The sequence below is a fragment of the Myotis davidii genome, unplaced genomic scaffold (assembly GCF_000327345.1).
Source record: "Myotis davidii unplaced genomic scaffold, ASM32734v1 scaffold133, whole genome shotgun sequence".
NCBI lineage: Eukaryota > Metazoa > Chordata > Mammalia > Chiroptera > Vespertilionidae > Myotis > Myotis davidii.
In genome coordinates this window covers 3,273,370-3,282,985 of record NW_006284732.1, presented here as the reverse complement: position 1 = coordinate 3,282,985, position 9,616 = coordinate 3,273,370, and the positions used below count along the sequence as shown (strand labels likewise).

General features: G+C 41.5%; 1 long non-coding RNA gene across 2 annotated transcripts in view; it reads right to left on the bottom strand.

Moving 5' to 3' along the window:
- Window positions 1-9,590, bottom strand: part of LOC102762588 — a 20,531-nt gene extending 10,941 nt beyond the window's left edge. Inside the window, exons 1-2 of one of the 2 annotated variants that reach the window (XR_001512220.1) lie at window positions 8,990-9,590; window positions 8,797-8,852 (exon numbers count right to left, since the gene is read on the bottom strand). This is a non-coding gene — a long non-coding RNA (uncharacterized LOC102762588). Of the gene's footprint in view, window positions 1-8,796 lie in introns of both variants that reach the window. The other variant, XR_435230.2, reaches the window with a different exon arrangement.
- Window positions 9,591-9,616: the final 26 nt, after the last annotated feature.

Here is a 9,616-nt window from a genome sequence, read left to right as displayed (position 1 = left end):
ATCGCCTGCTGCCAGACAGTCCAGTTTCTCCCCGCATGAGTCCTGGGTCCCCAGAGACTTCCCGGAACCGGAGTTCAGAGCCGTCGGGAGCTTGTGACTCCCTCCGGATTCAAAAAGACCGCCGCGTCCTCGGGTGCCAGCCCCTTTCCGCGCGCGCGAGCCCTGTACCTCTGCGCTTCTCTTCTGCAGCTTCTCTTGCTCTCAGTGTGCTTTTCTTTCCTTCTAGTTGTAGAATTTACAGTCAGCCAGGCTTCCTGTGGTTCTGGATGATGTCCGTATTGTTTTTCTGAGTTATTAATCAATTGTTGTGAGCAGCATCAACTTCCCGGTGTTTATATCTGCAGCCATCTTAGTTTCTCGTCAGTTTTCAATTAATCCTATTTTTATTTCTCCATTTCTTTTCTAGGCTCTTTATCTCTGCTTTGTTCTTTTGATATATTATACATATAGAGGAAAGTGCTAAATATTAGGTGTAGACCAGATATATATGTATATATATACACATATATATATACAGTGGGGCCTTGACTTACAAGTTTAATTCATTCCGTGATGGAGCTCATTAAGGGGCTCGTTAACTCAAATTACTCTGCCGAAGCTGGTCCATCCGTGCTGCTTGACACAGTCGCTGCAGGGAAGAAACATCTGCACAGCATGTTTCAAGGGACCTGGCATACATGGCATACTGTCCTTAATATGTTTGCTCACCTTCTTGGCGCTATGTGTTTTAACCAAGGTCACCTCTCCGAGAAAGGTTGTTTCCCCAGGTAGGGATTTTTCCCTGAAGTTAGGGAGGGAATAAAACCACTGAACTAAATGCCAGGCGGATAGTTAATCACTTTAACTACGAACAATCACCCTTAAACTGCATAATCTTTACTCCCTGGAATGGAGATAAGAAATGCCGTAACCTTTGGAGTAGAAATTGACAGGATTAAAATCAACTGGTATAAATACAGATGTAACAAGACAATTAAAACACAGAACCTGGCTGGAGAACCTAGACAGAACTTGGCTGGAGATCCTGGCTAGAGATCCTGGCTAGGCCGCTGATCAACTGAACGCTGTCTCCGTGTCATTCCTTCTCTGCCAACTCCGTCCACACCTTTGGGGACCCCTGGACCTGCTGGGGCTGGACCCCAGCATTACTCTGTCAACTCAAAGCAAAAAATCCACCGAGAGACGGCTCGTATCTCAGAAAAAATCGTTAGTCGGGACACTTGTAAGTCAAGGCCCCACTGTATATGTTTCACAGTATATGTACCACTGAAATATATAATGATCTGTGATCCATATAGAATAATTTCAATATGAAAGCTGCCTTATTTGCTTTATAGATAATACTCCCAATTCATAACTAATTTCTATTCTGACTTCTGGCACTATAGATTAGTGTTAGCTCTTCTTGAAATTCTTTATGTAAATAAGTTATACAGTACATAATTTTATTATTTTTTAAAGTTGTGGTAAAATATACATAAAATGTCACCATTTTAGCCACACTTAAGTGTACAGTTCAGTATTGTTAACTATATTCACGTTATTGTTACATTACATAGTGTTGTGTTTGCATTTTTAAAAAGGCCAAAGATTTATGTGATTTGAAGAGAATCCAGAGTATGTGTTTGCATTTTAAAAATTATTGTATGGGTGAATTTGTCAAAGTTTGTAGAGAATGAAGCATTTTCAATTTGTGACTATTACACAGAAAGTTACTCTGTAAACTATTGTACAGACCTTTTGTGAACATGTGTTTTCATTTCTTTAAGATCAATACCTCAGAGTGGAATTTCTAGGTCATTGAGTAAATAAAGATTTAACTTTGAGCACATTATCAAACAGTTTCCCAAAGTGGTTGTACCATATCACAATCCCATCAATGTTTGAGAGTTACAGTTGTTCCAAATGCTTGCAACACTTGATATTGTCAATCAGTTTTCATTGTAAGCTGTCCTAGAGGGTGTGTAGTGGTATCTCATTATTATTTCAATTTTCATTTTCCTGGTTAAAAATCAGGTTGAGCAATTTTTCATGTGCTATTGGCTATTCAATTTTGTCATTTTAAATCACTTATCTTTGAATAAGGAAAATTTTTCCTAAAAGTACATTTGTAGGAAGTTTGTAGAGAGGAAAAAATCGGGCTGTGTTCCACACCAGCTATAATTTCCCTTTTGATCTAAGTTTTTCTATGAATTAGTCTAGCTTTTTATTTCTCCAGAAAAGGGAGACAGGCTGTTCATCAGATATTTCTCTTTTCTTCTTTTGCTTCTTGGAACCAACTAATCAAAGAAGCTTCTGTCATCAACCAGTGCATGCCATTCTCCTTGTTGCAAACAAGGAATTTAGGTTTTTCACTACAGGATATGCCTCTAACCCTGGAGAAGTATCTTTTTATTTTTTTAAATATATTTTTATTGATTTCAGAGCGGAAGGGAGAGGGAGAGGGAGATAGAAACGTCAAGGATGAGGGAGAATCATTGATCAGCTGCCTTCTACATGCCTCCCACTAGGGATTGAGCCCGCAACCTGGGCATGTGTTCTTGACTGGAATCAAACCCAGGACCCTTCAGTCCACAGGCCGATGCTCTATCCACTGAGCCAAACCGGCTAGGGCCCTGGAGAAGTATCTTGTTGAATTTTTCTGAAATGTGCACTAGCAAGCATCCTTTTTTTGATTCCTGTATTGATTGGCATCCCTCCTACTTTGGGGATTGGAGTTTTAACAGTCTCCTGCATCTTGCTGAGGTTGTACTTTCCTTTTCTCTTAGTTATCATTTTGGCTTTGGGTGATTTCCAAGAAGGAGAGAAGGAGATACTGATTTGACACTACTATCCTCAAAATAGAAATTCTGATAAATGCCAATGATTACTGACTTAAAGCAGTTTGTTTTCATTTTTCTCTGAGATTTTTTCCTTTAAACACTAATGAGCACTGTATTTTATCTAAAGAGTGAATCCATTGAAATGATTTTTCATCTATGTGTTAATTTTATGTATTTCATTAAAAGATGTTTTGAGCCCAATTGGTTGAACATCATCCCATGCACTGAGAGCCATTGGTTCTATTTTCAGTCATAGCGCTTAAGGCTATGAATTTCCCTCTAAATACTTGCTTTAGCAGCATTCCACAAATTATAATATAGCATATTCGTTATCATCTAGTTTTGCATAATTTGGAAATTTTGTGATGATTTTGCCCTTACTGTGACTAATTAAGAGACATACTCCCCACCCCCCATCAGAGAACATGAAATGTGTGATAACAATTCTTAGGAATTGGTAAAATTTCCTCTGTGAACTATTATTTGGTAGATTTTGTAAATGTTCCATGCATCTGAAAAAATTTCCTATTGGTAGGCAGATCATCATCTCTCTCTTCATATAGAGCTGTTAGATAAAGTGCTAGACAAAAACTTGTTAAAATTTTGCTCATATTTTCTAAGGGTTTCTAATCACAACTAAGATTTTTATGTGTGCTTAGCCTAAGAGTTTTTTATAATAATGTTTTAAAATGTCTTTTAATTCTTTCACTTTGTGTTCTAGACCTTATTCTATCCATTAGGTGTGTGTGTGTGTGTGTGTGTGTGTGTGTGTGTGTGGTGTATTAGGGTGTGTTTTTAATGTTTAATTTCAGGGGCTAGTTGTGTTTTTTTAATTTTTAAGATTATTTATTCATTATTGTGGTGGGTTAATGCTCCTTACCTCAAATTTCATGTCCACTCAGAGTCTCAGAATGTGACTTTATTTGGAAATAGTCTTTGCAGATGTAATTAGTTAAGAAGCAACGGAGAGAACATACCAAAGAATACATGCAAAGGTAAAGGCAGAGGCTAGAATAATGCAGCTATAAGCTAAGCAATACCAAAGATTTCTGGGAGCTACCAGAAATGAGGTAAAAGCACCAAGAATAGGAGACTGTCTTTGCATTACTTTTGATCCCTTTCTAGAGCTAGAAAGGGACCTTGACTTCTGCTTACACATGACTTTGTTGTGGTTTTCCCCATGCCCCACCTCCTATTTCTAGCCCATGGAAATATTTATTTTGGCTTAGGCTGTGGCTAGGTCTTTTTGTTTGCTGTTTTGTTTTGTTTTTTTTTTCACTTTAGTTTCCACACCTTGCTGTGAATTTGTAATAGAAGTCCAATAAGTGAATCTTTCATATTTTATGTACTCTTGCCAGTTGGTTTTTCCAGAACCTAATTAGTATAAAAATACTTTAGGCTACACTTTTGTATTGCAATTAAAGAGTAATTAACTGAATAAAGGTGACCTGAGAAGTCACTTGGTCCTACTCCCATTAATCCCATTTATTAGCACCAAAATACATACCACATTTGTTTGCTTCTCTGCATCTCCATCTCTGCAGTTACCACATAGTTCAAGCTTCCATCATCTTTCACCTGACCTACTGAAATAGCCTCCTAACTGGGCACACTGCTGGTCCCTCTACAACAAACATGCTAAACTCGTGGCTTGTGGCCCACAGTGAATATTTTTTGCTGCTGAGACAATATAACGGTATGTAAAAAACGTTTTAATAAAAATTTCATAACTTAATTTTACAATATCCTATTATACATAATCTATGTATATAAAAGCCTAAGCAACCGAACGACCAAACAACTGGTTGACTGGTCGCTATGACGTGCACTCACCTCCAGGGGGCAGACATTCAACACAGGAGTTGCCCTCTGGTGGTCAGTGTGCTTCCACAGAGGGAGCTGCAGTGACACAAGCCTCTCCCACCTCTGTGGCAGTACTACCGAGGGGCTGTGGCAGATGCAGTGGGGCCGGGATGACTGGGAGCGGCATGATGCTCAGCTTGAGCTCAGGCTTCTCCCTGGCCACCTGTTGCTTCGTGCACTACTACATCCCCTGAGTGGTCCCAGATTGTGAGAGAGCACAGGCCAGGCTGAGGGACCCCACTGGTGCATGAATCCGTGCACCAGGCCTCTAGTTATTAATAATTTACTACAATGTTTGCTAATGACTGATTACTATAATCGTGTTGCATTCATTTCCCTTATGCACCTTATACACAGGCACCATTTCTCTCCACTAATACTAGCAGTGAATATTTTAGCAGCAAATTGCCATGTCATTAGTCTTGGATTGACTTGTTTGATGTGTGCAACAAGAAATATTCCACTTTTGGAGAACAAGAAAAATAGGTTTATTTGCATTACGCTTATTAATTTGTGCAGTTGTGCAGTGTCTGGTAAGTTAATGTTCAAGAGAAAATGTTAATTTTTATTAAAATGTTCTATTATTTTATGTTAACAATTACTTATTTATTTCAGCCCTTTGTATTCAGCATGTCTCTATTGAAATAAACCTACATTTATTTGAAGCTTTTGTTTTTCTGGGGGGCCCACATAAACTTAAACCTTCTTTATTTGGCCATGTTAGCCTTTGAGTTTGACATGCTTGCTCTACAATCTGTTTTAAATTTAAATTCAATAATGACAGATTTCTGTATAAAAACCTCTGGCGACTTCCTGGTTTTTAAAGAATAAGTTTAGGGGGAAATATCTATAATACTATCAATAATAAAAAATATATTTTAAAATAAAAAATAATAAGTTTAAAACTCCCTTTCAATAGCCTAATTTCATTGTTAGAACTTCTTTTTTTTTTGCCAGCACAGTCAAGGTTCAGTGAGCCTGAGGAGGGGAAGTGAATGCTTAAAGAAAAGACAAAGAGAATATAGCTGGGGCTTGGTGGATCTCCTGTGCCTGGATGAGGCCACAGAGAAGGATCCAGCCAGCAAGCTGAGGCTTTATTTTATAGTCAGAGAAAAACAAGGTAGTGGTCAACATAGTTACAATGTTCTTGTGAGTTTCATTTGTTTTGGCAGCACTTGCTGCACCTCCCACAGCCCATTAATTACCCAGGAAGGATCTAGTGGGTGGCCATAAAGTCAAGCTTGAGAGCTTGTTTGGAGGTTCTAGCAGGGGAGCGCAGCTACTCGTATACCCTTGACCGAAGACCGGTCCTCTCTTCGGGGGGGAAGGTCGTCCTCTTCGACCAAGCGCGCAGCTTCGGGAGGGACGCACATGGATCGGTGAGGGAGGAGGGGGACATCTGCCTACCCAGCCAGATCAGCTGAATCAACCCTGGTGATCAATGGGGTGACAGATGTCGCAGCCAGATCGCCCTCACATCCAAGTCAAGCTTAATTGTGCTAAAAGGACTCTGCCCTTTAAGCTGGGACTTGTTTGTGGCTCTGCCACAGGTCAATCTGAGGCTTAACTCTAGAGCTGTTCCCTACAGATTTTTAGACAGTGGAAGGGATGGGGAAGAGACAGAGAGAAACAATGATGTGAGAGACACATAGATTGGTTGCCTCTCACACCCACCTCAACCAGGACCTGGGATCCAGCCTGCAACTGAGGTACATGCCCTTGACAGGAATCAAACCCTGAACCCTTCAGTCCATGGCTATCCACTGAGCCAAACCAGCTAGGGCTATTTCTGCTTTTATTCTTAAGACCAGAATCACAGGCAGTATTCTGGTGATGATTCATGATCTAAAGTCAGCATTTTGTTGGCTGTCTTGACCACAGTACATAATTTAGATGCTGTATTCACTAACTTGTAGACATTAAAATCATCTGCCATTTTTGTCACTAACACTACCTTGTGATGTCAGAAGGAAAAGGGCAAACCAAATATATGTATATGTATAGTATAGTCCAAGGAAATTCCATAGGGGAATTTCTTCATTATTCTGTCAGAAAGATGAGTAACATTTGTCTAACGCTTTATAATTTACAAGAACCTTTACACTTCATGAGACCTCTAAACAAACCTTTTTAAAAAAAAATTTTTTTTTATTGATTTCCGAGAGGAGGGAAGAGGAAGAGAGAGATAGAAATATCAATGATGAGACAGAATCATTGATCAGCTGCCTCTTGCTCAACCCCTACTGGGGGAGGAGCCCACAACTCGTGCATGTGCCCTGACTGGAAATCGAATGGTGACCTCCTGATTGATAGGTCGATGCTCAACAACTGAGCCAGGCTGGCTGGGCTCAAAACAAATCTTTGAAGTAATCAGGATCATACCCACTTTACAGATGAAGCTAAGTTAGATACTAGCCATGGTTTGAGGTTACATTTCTTGGATCTGAATCCTATGCACTTCACAGCTATCAATATATATAAAAGGCTAATATGCAAAGTGTCCCCTCAGGAGTTTGACCAGGAGTTCGATCACTTGCTATGATGTGTGCTGACCACCAGGGGATGGTGTGGAATGAAGGAAGGCCCCAGGTGGTAGCTGGAAGGCCCCAATTGGGCCTGATTGTTGGCCAGGCCTAGGGACTCTACCCATGCGCAAGTTTCGTGCACCAGGCCTGTAGTCTATAATAATAAAAGTGCAATATGCTAATTAGACCAGACGTCCTTCCATCCTTCCAGACAAAGCCAGGCTGCGAGGGAAGTCCGGGTCCCAGGTGCCAGAGGGAAGCTGGTGCTGGCAGCCAGGGGAAAGAATGCCTAGTCCTGAATGAATTTTAATATGCTAAGTGTCCATCTTGGTAATGACGTCATGTAGCAACACCTGGCTTCCTCTCCCTAGGGACTAGCCTCCTTGTTGTTTCTTCAGATTTTTAGATAGTGGAAGGGATGGGGAAGAGACAGAGAGGAACACAACTTGCTTTATAGCCAGGTGGAAACATTTTACACTGTAACCAAATGTCTGTGAAGTGTTTCCCCATGCCTCATCTCATTTGATCCTCACAGAAGTCCTGGAGTAGGTAGATGGGAGACTTGGTAGAATCCTATTTTCTTTTCATTAGCTGGAAAACAAAGATTTAGGAAGCTTAGAAATTTGACCTGACGGTACAGAAGAAATGGTGGGCCTTGAAAATGACTTCAGGTTTTCTCACTGCACAGAATATAGTCAAACACTGCTGTAGATAAATATTTTACCCTTTGTTCTCCCTGTGTGATCTACAATAATAATAATAATCTGCTTCATGTTGATATTTACTGCTGTGTTGCTGACAATTACCTGAAAGAGAAGTTGGGGTGCTTCACTGAGGCTGGAAAAAGTTTAGCTAAATCAGAAAGCAGGTCTAATTAAGAAAGTTTATTCTATATCTATAAAATGCTAAGCTGACTCATGCATGCACGATACATATGAAGCTCTTGCTGGTGCCAATCACATGCATGTGTTTCCATCTGTCATTGTTGATTGTGAATTTGTTTGACACTTCTATTATACAGAAAGGTCGAATAAGCAATATTACTGGTAAAATATTTCTCCTAATTAATTTGTTTTCAATGTGCACAAATTCATGCACTGGGCCACTAGTTATATTATATACATACTACTTTCCACCACAACTAAACAGAGACTTGGGTTTTGTCTCTTTCCTCAAAACCATTTCCTTTGCACTAGTTTCCTTTGGAATAGAAGCCTTTCTGCTTTTCAAGTTCTTCTAAAAGTGTTAAGTAGCACATACAAACCCTATATAATAAAACCCTAATATGCAAATCAACTCAACTGCAGAAAGATCAGTGGCTATGATGTGCACTGATCAGACATTCAACACAGGCGCTGCCCCCTGGGGGTCAGTGCACTCCCACAGGGGGTAGCACCACTCATCCAGGGGGCTCTGTGCAGCATGTAAGGAGCCAGGGGTCTGGACTGAGAGAGGGTGCAGGCTGGGCTGAGGGAACCCCCCCCCCACCACAGTGCAAGAATCTCGTGCACCAGGCCTCTAGTTCATTGATAAAGGTATACATTTCACTTAACAATGCTTAACACAGAAAAGCATTACTGTTTTACCTCAAGTAAAACACTACTGGGTATAGTGTGCGTGTTGGAGACGTCAGAGTAAATGACTGTGAACAAATAAAATGCCAAATTAAGTAACTTGAACTTTATCTTGTTCAAGATCTTATCTCTTCCGTTGAGTCTCCTCTGATGAGCAGAAGATGCAAGATCCCGTTTAACAGGTGTTTTTTCCCTTGTAGCTGACCTTGGCCACACTCTCAAGAGCCCCTTGCTGTCTCAGCTGCTACACCTCCCTGGTTTCTTCTTCACAAACCACTCCAGGATTCTGCTCTCTTTCTGGACACGCTGGCCCCCTGGACAGTCGGGGTGCGGGGGAAGGTCCCCAAACTTCCAAGCCATCCTCAATAGGTGGCTTAGGTCAGTGATGTGCTCTTTCTTTTTTTTTTTTTCTCCAGTTCAGTCTGTTATTTGTCCCGAGATGCTCAGGGGCAGGGAGCGGACTCTGATTCCTCGTGGTAATCAGTCCATTCTAGGAGCTTTAAAGCTCCCTTCTTGGGAGGAGGTTTCGCCTTCTCATCTCGAAGCCGCGGCTTCACCTTCCTCTCCAAACAGCACCCTGGAAAAACGTCGCCTGGCTGACATCCTCCTCCTCCTCCTCCTCGCTAACGCAGCACGCCGGCCCGATCCAAAAGCCTTTCGCCCCCTGCGCATGCGGACTCGGCGGCTGCCAGTCAGACTCCAGGCAGCCTTCCCCCAGCGGCCGGTCCGAGCGCTCTGACAGCTCCGCAACCGGCGGACGCAGCCTCGTCTCGAGCTTCCACGTTACCCTATCAGAGATGGGGCGGGGCGATGGCCTCCGCAGCCTATCAGC